Here is a 9,918-nt window from a genome sequence, read left to right as displayed (position 1 = left end):
AAAATGCATTTGTCAAGAAGATATAATGTCGCAAATCAGTGGTAAAAAAACAATGGCATGATTGTTAACGAGAAAGAGCACCAAGCTCTAATCCTGGGAAAAACTGAGCACAATTAATAGTTTCCCAGTAAATAACTCAATAGATATATTTGGGATGAGGCTCTCTTTTGATAACCACGTATCAGTTATCTGTAAGAAAATAAATAATCAATTTAACGTAATGCTTAGATTTCGGAAACTTATTAATAAGGAGACGCTATTGAAGCTTTATAAAGCCTTTATTTTGCCACATTTCTACTACTGTTCTTCTGTGTGGCATTTCTGTGGTGCACGCTAAATAAGCGCATTCTTAGGTTTATACTACAGGAACAGCTCTCCATATGACATTTTACTAAGCAAAGTTAACATGAAATCTCTATTCATTAGACGCCTCCAGAACTTCATGATTACCTTATATAAGAGTCTGTTCTTTGCGAATTATCCAGGTTATTTAAAAGATATGTTCACCGCACGGTCTTCATCCTACAATTTGCGCGGAAATCATATCCTGGCCCTTCCCAACCCAAAAACAACGACTTACGGTCTGCAATCTTTTTCATACTTAGCTAGCAAAATATGGAACTCTCTCCCAGACACTTACAAAACATTAAATTTTCTAAAATTCCAGCAGGAGATCCTCAGATATGAAGCTTTTCCACAGTAGATTTACAAGTTATATTTTCCTTTGCATGCATAATGTTGTATATAGTTTATAAATAATATTGGAATTGTAATATAGCATATTTTATTTTATTTTAACTTATTTTCTCGAATACATTTAATTAGCTCTACTGCCTACAGCTACTCTGTAAATTTCGAGCATAAATAAAGTATATGTATGTATGTATGTTCACTCTATGCCCAGGCTCGACAGTTGCCTCTACGTCAAGCCCAAAGCAGTGTTTGAAATCGCTTGATTTTTCTAAACAACGTCCTGATGTTATTACACAAATTAAATGTGATATTTCGTGCAAATTGGAAGTGAATTTCTGACTGCCAGGCATCTAGTATTTTGAAAATCGTTAAGCATATTCTAAAGAATATGCTTAATGCAAGCTTGGAGAATTTGTCCACAAATATCTTTGTACTAATATCTCGCACTCACACTTGTTTATTACATTCGACAAACACTGTGGCCTGTGACAGTGAGATATGGAGATCATAATATCGATTTCAGCAGTTCTCTGAGAGTGTATCATTACAGCAACAGAAGTTTAAAGCATATATACAGCTGTATTGTTATTGTGAAAACAACAAGAGGTTTAGCTAGGAGCTAAACTGTTTTCTGAAATGGCACGAAAAAAGTACACTTTTCACATTGTTCTTGACAAGGTTTAAAAAACAATCCATTTGAGGTAAGATCAATCGAGCCACAATGTTAGCAAAAAAGTGATGACTACCAAGAATGTCATCCCACTTCTAGTGCATGTGCAATATTGTAAATAAGTGAAATCTTTGCATGCATGTAAAATGATTATAAGTTACTGCAACATACAAGACAAATGCATTGTAAGCTTAGCAGGAATAGACTTTGTCACGGTTTTGGAAGCCATCTTGACGAGTAGGCTGTCAACCACGTGAGAAATTACAGTGTTTGTCGTAGAAGAATCTAATGTCGAATAATTTTCGTAAAACGGTTGTTCTGAAAAAAAAGAAATGAATTGAAAACTAAAGATTCACTCCTAAGGATTCTACTGAAAAAAAAATGAGAGGCGTTACATGAGCTAGAAGACCTAGAACCACTTTGTAATGTTTTTTATACATTTGTCTGTCAGAAAGTCCCGGGAACTTTACAGACGTAAATATATGGAAAATCTAAAGCAGGCCTTAGGAGAAATTTAAGCACAGTTAGGCCCCAAAAACGTTTAAGTGCAATCCTTTGCTTTGTAGCTTAAAGTCACAATTCATATCTTTTTCAGAACAGCCGTTTTACGGAAATTATTCGACATCAGATTCTCATACAAACACTGTAATTTCTCACGCGTTTGCCTACTCGTCAAGATGGCTTCCAAAAAAGTGACAAGGACCGTCTATTGAAATTGACAGATTAGGTCATATCGTGAAGAGAGTCTGGCTTAATGAATATTTTTTTTGTAATGTTGATATAAAAAGGAAGTTCTATAAGAGAGAAATATTTGTAGTAGATTGAGAATCTCACTCTATAATTAACTCAAGTTTACTGTAAAGAATAAAAAACGGCTTCTCACCTGATATGAACTATGAACACAATGCACCAGCGCCACCGCAGTTTCCAGTTATTAATGCCAATATTCTCGAAAAAGTGAAGACATTTTGTAGCAGTGAATCTGTTTGCAAATCATGTCTATAATCTAATTAAATGAGGTAAGTCATCGCAGGACGCCGTCGTGCATGTGGCGAAAGAAGGTTAAATCGCTGGCATTTCATTCATGAGTCCGCGATATCTGATGCGCAAAAACCTGCGCAGAACGTTTTTCCGCCCTGAAAGTGCAAGCCCATTAAGAGCCGCAAGGTCGATTTTCGTGCACGCACAAGGGATCCTTAATTTCCATGGAGATACCCACAAACTGGACTCAAGTAACTACAAGGCGTTAGTCTTGACACATTTCCTTGCATCCCTCAGGTGTGCACATTAATCGCTTTCTGTCAGTTCATCTGTCAAGAAACTCATTTTTAAGACAGGACACAAATTTGCGTCAAATATCAGAGCTTGTCTTCTGCACGCCGAATTTATACCATCGGAGCGAGATATTTTAACTCAGCTATGGTTCTCGTCAAAATCGCTTAATGAAAATACTTGAATTCATGGTTGGTGTTAAAAAAGGGTCTTGTTTGAAAGTCTAGGAAAAAAAGAAATATTTTCCCTCTTGGCTTACAGGCGGCGCGCCCAAGTTCAAGAGGTGAAGAGAGTTTTTTTCAAGGGCAAAGAACTCGTAGCTTGAATAGTTCATGTTTTACTAGCTAGCCAATTGCAGTTTTCATATTCTGTGTTAGTTTGGATGATTCAGTAGATAATTCTCTCATCTCTTTCTCTTGGCTTACAGGCGGCGCGCCCAAGTTTGAGAAGTGAAGAGAGATTTTTTTGAATTGAAACACTCGTAGCTTGAGTCGATCATGTTTTACTAGCTAGCCAATTGCGGTTTGTACGCTGTGTTAGTTCGGATAATTCAGTAGATTATTCTCTCCTCTCCCTCTTGGCTTACAGGCGGCGCGCCCAAGTTTAAGAGGTGAAAAGAGATTTTTTTCAAAGGTAAAAAAGTCGTAGCTTGAATAGATCATGTTTTACTAGCTAGCCAATTGCAGTTTTCATACGCTGTGTTAGTTTGGATAATTCAGTAAATTTTTCTCTCCTCTCCCTCTTGGCTTACAGGCGGCACGCCCAAGTTTAAGAGGTGAAGAGAGTTTTTCTAATGTAAAAAAACCCGTTGATTGAATCGTCATGTTTTAGCTAGCTAGTCAATTGCAGTTTTCATGCGCTGTTAGTTTGGATAATTCAGTAAATTTTTCTCTCGTCTCCCTCTTAGCTTACAGGCGGCGCGCCCAAGTTTAAGAGGTGGAGAGACTTTTTTTAAATTGAAACACTCGTACTTTGAGTCGATCATGTTTTACTAGCTAGCCAATTGCAGTTTTTATACGCTGTGTTAGTTTGGTAATTCAGTAGATTATTCTCTCCTCTCCCTTTTGGCTTACAGGCGGCGCGGTGAGGTGAAGGGAGATTTTTTTAATTAAAAGTGAATAGTACATAGCTAAAATCGATCGTGTTTTAGCTAGTAAATGCAGTTTTTTTTCATTGCTTTAGTTTGGATAATTCGGTAGATTTTTCTCTCCTCTTCCTAATGGCTTACAGGCAGCTCGCAGCTCGCCCATACTTAAGCGGTGATAAAGTATAAAGAAAGTCACAGCTTGAATCGATCGTGTTTAAGCTAGTCGTTACAGAGTTGTTGGTTTTGTACATATCGTTAGTGTTTATGATTCAGTATATTGTTATTTTCTGTCCCTCTTAAGTCTTAGCTCTTACGCGATACGCCCAATCTTACCACAAGTAGTGTTGGTTTTAAAACTGAAATTTAATGATTGTAATTTTTTTTCTGATCTATGGCTCTCAGTCTGGATAATATTGAACGTGATGCCTGTGTTTGATGCACACCGGAAAAAAGCTAGTTTTGTCCGCGGGCGGCAATACTTTAATTTCGACAGTTTAAGGTAAAATATTAAGATAATGTCTAAATCATTTGTGAACTGCGATAGTTTTTTTTTGCGTAAATATCTCTCTTCGATCAAATGTGACAGTTAGGCCAGATTTATACTAGCGACGTAAAAATGTCCTCCGTCTCTGAAACCGAACAAACCTCGCGGGTATCCGCTTTGGCGGGTGATCTCCCTGAGAGATTATTAAGTTGTTGTTTTCATTATTTATTCAACAAGTTCTCAGTTGTAATGATTTTTCGGCAGTATTGTTCTTATTTATTGTTTATTGAGTGGGTCGGCTAAAATTGAACACGAAGAGTGGAGCTCCAATGCAGAATTTTTGAAGTCCATTTGATATTATACTTTCGACAGTGCACGTGAATAGCAACTACGTTGGGTGTCCACTTAAGATAAACTGGATTAAGTGTCAAAGATGAAAGATTGCTCAATAAAAAGAACATATATAACCCTTGGTTCAAAACAATAGACTTGGCGCCTCGCCCTTCAGAAATATGCGAAGATCGCGACGTTCAACGTCGCTATCCCCCGAAAATCGAGCCTGCGGCTTGTAATGCGGCCCAACCTTCTCCTCTTTCCCAACAGTTACAAAAACTCTCACTTTCAAAACGAGGGTAAGTGCAAAATCTCTGTGGTGGAAAGGTGTTTTATTTGCATGAGACGAGGTTCGAGGCTAATAACACTTACCGAGACTTTGATTATACGGGATGGAAATCATGCACTTCGTGCGTGACCTACAGTATAGAGTGGTTTTCGTTTGAGTGTCGTAAAACCAAAACCAAAGTAATTACTCTGGCCAATCACATAGGACACAGACAATACATTGAACCAATCAAAACTCGAAGTAATTACATGTGGCTGACGCAAAGCGCGGGAAAATGCATGCGAGCGCGTCACAATTGGCTTTGGTTTTACTTCTGATTGGATGAAAAGGTGGCGCGAATCTTTTAAGCCAATCGCATCGTGTAGAAAGTGCAAAACCAATTACTTTTCGACACTCAAATGAAAACCGCTCTATCTGCTATCAGATAACTAAATAATCTGTAGGTGGTGCTGATTTTCACAATTAATGAGAAGAAAGATAGCGGACGCAATGTATAGATAGATACATGGTAAATAGATAGTTTATTCAAACTTGAAATTAAAAAAAAATTACAGCTCTAGAGCTGAATTAGATAAAACTACAAATGAATACAAACATTTTAACCACGCTAAAATGTACATCCCCAAAAATATCTAATAAAATCACTCGGCCTATATACAATTTCTGTAAAAAAACTGGAGAAAAAAAAAACTCTTTAGTCTGTCCGTTTTACAAATGGGAACGTGAAATTTTCCGTTATTTTTCAGATTAAGACTGTGTTTGTTTGAACCTGGAAAAAAAACTGTATAGTTTGCCAGGTCCGGATTGTTACATATGTTTTGAAACAATTTGACCATTTGAACCTGTCCTCGCTCAAAAGAGTTTCTAAACTAGCGAGTCCTAGTGCCTCCTGGTAGGTGAGGGCATGCGAGAGAATTAATAATTCTCATGGCGCGCTTCTACAAGCCCTCAAGCTCATCTGAGAGGTAGCTTGAAAAACGGGACAAGCATACTCTATGACCGGACGGACGCATGTTGAGAAAAAGTTTATGATTTCCTTGGTTGCGATGCTCGCCGTCTTTAGTTGCTTTACGTAGTAGAGCCACGCCGAGACCTTGCTGGAACTTTCTGACATGTGACAGGTTCATTTCAGATCTATAGAAATGTTCAGGCGCCAAGTAGCTTGACACTGGACATCACCTCGATTGCCTTCTCGTTGATGGTAGTTTCATAATACTAGCGAACTTAGCATAGATCTTTGCAAAGGAGAATTCGCATCTCTTTACATTTGCTTTTGTTCAAGGTAAGTTTGTTCGTCGGACTCACAGGGACTCAGCGGCCTATTCGTTGACAGTGTCTTGAATCACGTTTCCTTGATTCTTAGTCTCAGGCTCTGGAATTGTTGTATCGTCCACGTACTGCCATATTTCTGTATTCGTATTATTAGGGTGTTTTTTTGTCTTGTTATGAAACTGTAATGTGCTCGGGGGTTTCACGTCTAGGAAAGAAAGCGAGCCACACAAGTCAGTAAAACTTAACAAAAACTTTAATTAAATGTCCGACCACACACATGGTAAAAACGAACCAACTGTGCTCTCGCAAAGTACGGTTTAATAACAAAAAAAAATTGGTGGGAAGCAAATTCTATAATAATGATTCATTTAAGACTTGGCAGTTAAAGTAATACAGAGTGCGTGCGTGTCATGATTAAGCAAAGCAATTTTTAATGGCTTTTAATTGAAAGGAACCTCTTCTTCAGCTTTTGCTGAGACAGTGCCTCAGGGGAAAGAAGACACTGTCACGGCATACGGTTTGAATTTAAATTCTTTCATAAATAAGAAAAAATCCCGTTTAAAGATCATTGTAGACAAAACTTCTACTCCTTTCGAGTAATCGAAAAAGTTTTCAAGTGCTTTTGCAACTTTTTAAAACTCGGGAAACAGGTTTTTCGTATGTCTTTCCTAGCGGCTTGTCGTCCTTATTATTTCAAATTCCTTGATTAGAATAACGAGAAAGCTCAGAATACATGTCCGGGCAGACAAATCAGTGTACTTGAGGGTAGCTTGTTTAATATATTAATGACATATTCCTTGAATCCAATTTCATGTTTGAAGAAATCTTGCACTTAAAACATTTTTTTTTCTCGGAAAAAGATTCATAACTTAGGGACCGATCGTTTATTACGTCCCAGAGGGGGGCGGGGGTTTTGGTGGAGGGGGTACAATTTTTGAAAAGGGTTAATTTTGGGGGGTCAGTTTTGAAAAAGTACAAAGTGTGAAGGGTGTCGAAATTTTAAGGCACAGGATTGACATGTTGTAGTTGTTAAAACATATCATAATTGAAACAAAAAAAACACTTTTCCTTCATTACTAAACCAAAAAGTCGCGCTGACGACTCTTTGTAAACAAGGCAAACCGTGATGAGGATCAAGCAATTTATCTCTGAGGGCTTGTTTATTTGGACAGGAAAATTCACTGAATGAAGAATATAGATTGTAGGCTTCTTCCAAATGTAAGTATCCAAGTATCCATGCATCAGATGTTCTTGCACTGCTCTCAGACCTGGGCCTTGAACTGTACAATTCGTCTGCGTCCCTTGCTTTGACCTCTGCAGAATAGACTCCAGCAATAACAAAATTGCATTATTATCAAGACACTGGAGTGAAGATCTAAAATAGTTTCCCTTCGTTGACTTTTCTCGGACTTCACACCGTTTCTCATGCCGCCAGCTGCTGAGCCCCACGTGACCTGCATCTTTACTTGATTTGGTAGCCGCCATTTTGAATGCTATGTAACCAAGCTTGTCCCAGGACCCCATCAACTATTTTTACCAAACCAAACTACCAGAACCCCATCTAGCTTTAATATGAAGTCAATGTCTAAAGAAGGAGAGAAAATCGAGTCATCTTAAAAGGTGAGGGTGGGGGGGGGGGGGGTGCATTTTAAAAATTCTTGTCGCCAAGGGGGGGGGGTACAATTTTCATATTAAATTATTTTAGGGGGGTACAGTTTTTATACACCACACTTTTCTGAACCCCCCCCCCCCCCCTGCCCCTGGGACGTAATAAACGATCGGTTCCTTAACAAGAGAGTATGGGAATCTAATGAACTCGATCTGATGATTTATTTGCAAAGGGGTAGCTGCAGAGGTAACCCGCCTGTGTAGGTGGGGTAAACCACCGAGTTATGTTGCTCGGTCTGCCGGATATGGTGACCCTCTCAGCCGGGATCATAGTTCGAGTACATTTAAGGAGCCAAGGAGCAAGGTTTAGCGCAGTAGGTTAGTGCGCGGCTTTCCGTGCGGGAGGTTCCGAGTTCGGGTTTCCATGTGTCACCGCATTTCGACTAATCTATTCTTTCCGCGTAGCCTAGAGTAACTTTAAGGTGATTCCTTAGTAAAAGAACCTAACATGGATTGTAGATGAAACTTGGTACACTGATGTAACAAGTCAAGAAGATGATAAAAAAGTAATAAAAAGTGGGGGTCACCGTGCTCGTTCGGACGTCACAATGCTGACAAATACGGCTATTTAGGACCCTTTTACAAAAACCGCGGGCAGCTCAAAACTAGACAAAAAGGAGAAATTTTTTCGATGATGCATGTGGTATCGCACAGAATTTGACTTTAATGTATTGTTTATCCACTTACGTACCAGAAAAATGTCTTTTAATGCCCTTGTTTTTACTCTACGCTCCAAAGTAGAATTAAGTTGGACACGCGCTATTCGACCCGTAATAGCTCAATCCGTATAATTTAGTAAAACTGCCAAAAAACTGAACATAGATTTGTGCCAATTTTTTTCTCATCGAAAGGAAGCACTGTCCTTATTAAAATCATGAAATAAAAATGGGGGTCACCGTACTCGTTTTTGCGGTAGAGCTGCAGAAAGTGCGCACCAAATGCATTTTCTCCGATTTTTGAGAGAGGACTTGGGCGAGTTTCAAAATAGAATGTATGTGAAAGGGGGAAGAAAGTATTGAAAAATCCGTTTTTACAGAATTTTCATCGAGTCATCACACTTAGGACACAATGTGATAAAGAAAGCGTTTAAATGAAAATCAAAGTGAGTACGCACAAGTTAAATATCCACTATCGAGGTTCTCCGTTCCGAGAGGAAGTCGAACTCAGCAACACGCGTACTGCTTACGTTATGCACATTCCCAACACATTGAGTCTCACCTCGGCAAGAAACAACAGCAAGCAAAAATTCCAATAGCGTTTCTCTTCAGTCAACTTCATTTTAATAATGTTACTTCACATGCTCTTTTCTATGGCGGCCATCTTGTTATGCGCAGTAAGAGATGCGCAGTGCAAAACCAGGGAATCACCTTAAGGTCATTTCTCTGGAATAGAACTTGCAATGAAATTTTTGTCAGAATTTACTGAACTTTGGTTGTTTATGTTGTAGAAACTAAAGTTTTTGGATAAAATTGAGAGGTCCCCATACTCGTTTAGGAGCAGCACTAACTTGTATATACGCAGAAGTCCTTAAAATACCAATATGACTATATTTACGAGTACAAGCTTTGAACACGTTTCCGACGATTTTTCCTTTCCTTCGCTGACAATAAGTTTCTATTTATTCGAGAGAAAGAAAGAAGATTAAAGAAATAGGTCACCATACTCGTTTAAGAGAAAATGAGGATTTACCTCTCCGGGGAGCTCCTGTCTTAAGGCAAAAGCCACCATGTTTATATGTGCCGGCGCTAATCAAGCTTAAAATAATGCTCAGCAAGGATGCAAAACTAAGGAAAAACCTTTTAAGTCAGGCGCGGATCCACACCGGTTTCCACCGTTTTACGGAAATCGGTCAGATTTTTCTTAAATAGATATATTTTTAATAAATAAAAAACTTTCCAAGTTGCAAGGCTTTATCCAAGGTGAATGGAAGTGGCCAATATCCTATCTGAGTGACTCGGAAACCCGAGAAAGGAGACTTTAGGGAGTTAAAATCTGAAACATTTACCGGGGGAGCATGCCCCTGGACCCCCAAGAAGCTTGCGTTTTCGGCGCTCGTTGAGGAAATCGGTCAGCATTTATCCTAGATCCGTGCCTGTAAGTCACTCGTAAAACGGAGCACTAGACTGAGCACAGAGTGGGGAGGGAAGGGG

The 9,918-nt window shown here is 38.9% G+C and overlaps 1 long non-coding RNA gene across 1 annotated transcript in view; it reads right to left on the bottom strand.

Moving 5' to 3' along the window:
- The window catches only part of LOC140946303 (uncharacterized), a 17,206-nt gene extending 14,829 nt beyond the window's left edge, over positions 1–2,377 (bottom strand). The window contains exon 1 of the long non-coding RNA XR_012166834.1: positions 2,247–2,377. This is a non-coding gene — a long non-coding RNA (uncharacterized lncRNA). The remainder of the gene's footprint in view (positions 1–2,246) is intronic.
- Between the last annotated feature and the right edge of the window lie 7,541 nt (positions 2,378–9,918).

This window comes from Porites lutea, chromosome 1, assembly GCF_958299795.1.
Source record: "Porites lutea chromosome 1, jaPorLute2.1, whole genome shotgun sequence".
NCBI lineage: Eukaryota > Metazoa > Cnidaria > Anthozoa > Scleractinia > Poritidae > Porites > Porites lutea.
This window is presented reverse-complemented; position numbering and strand designations above follow the sequence as displayed.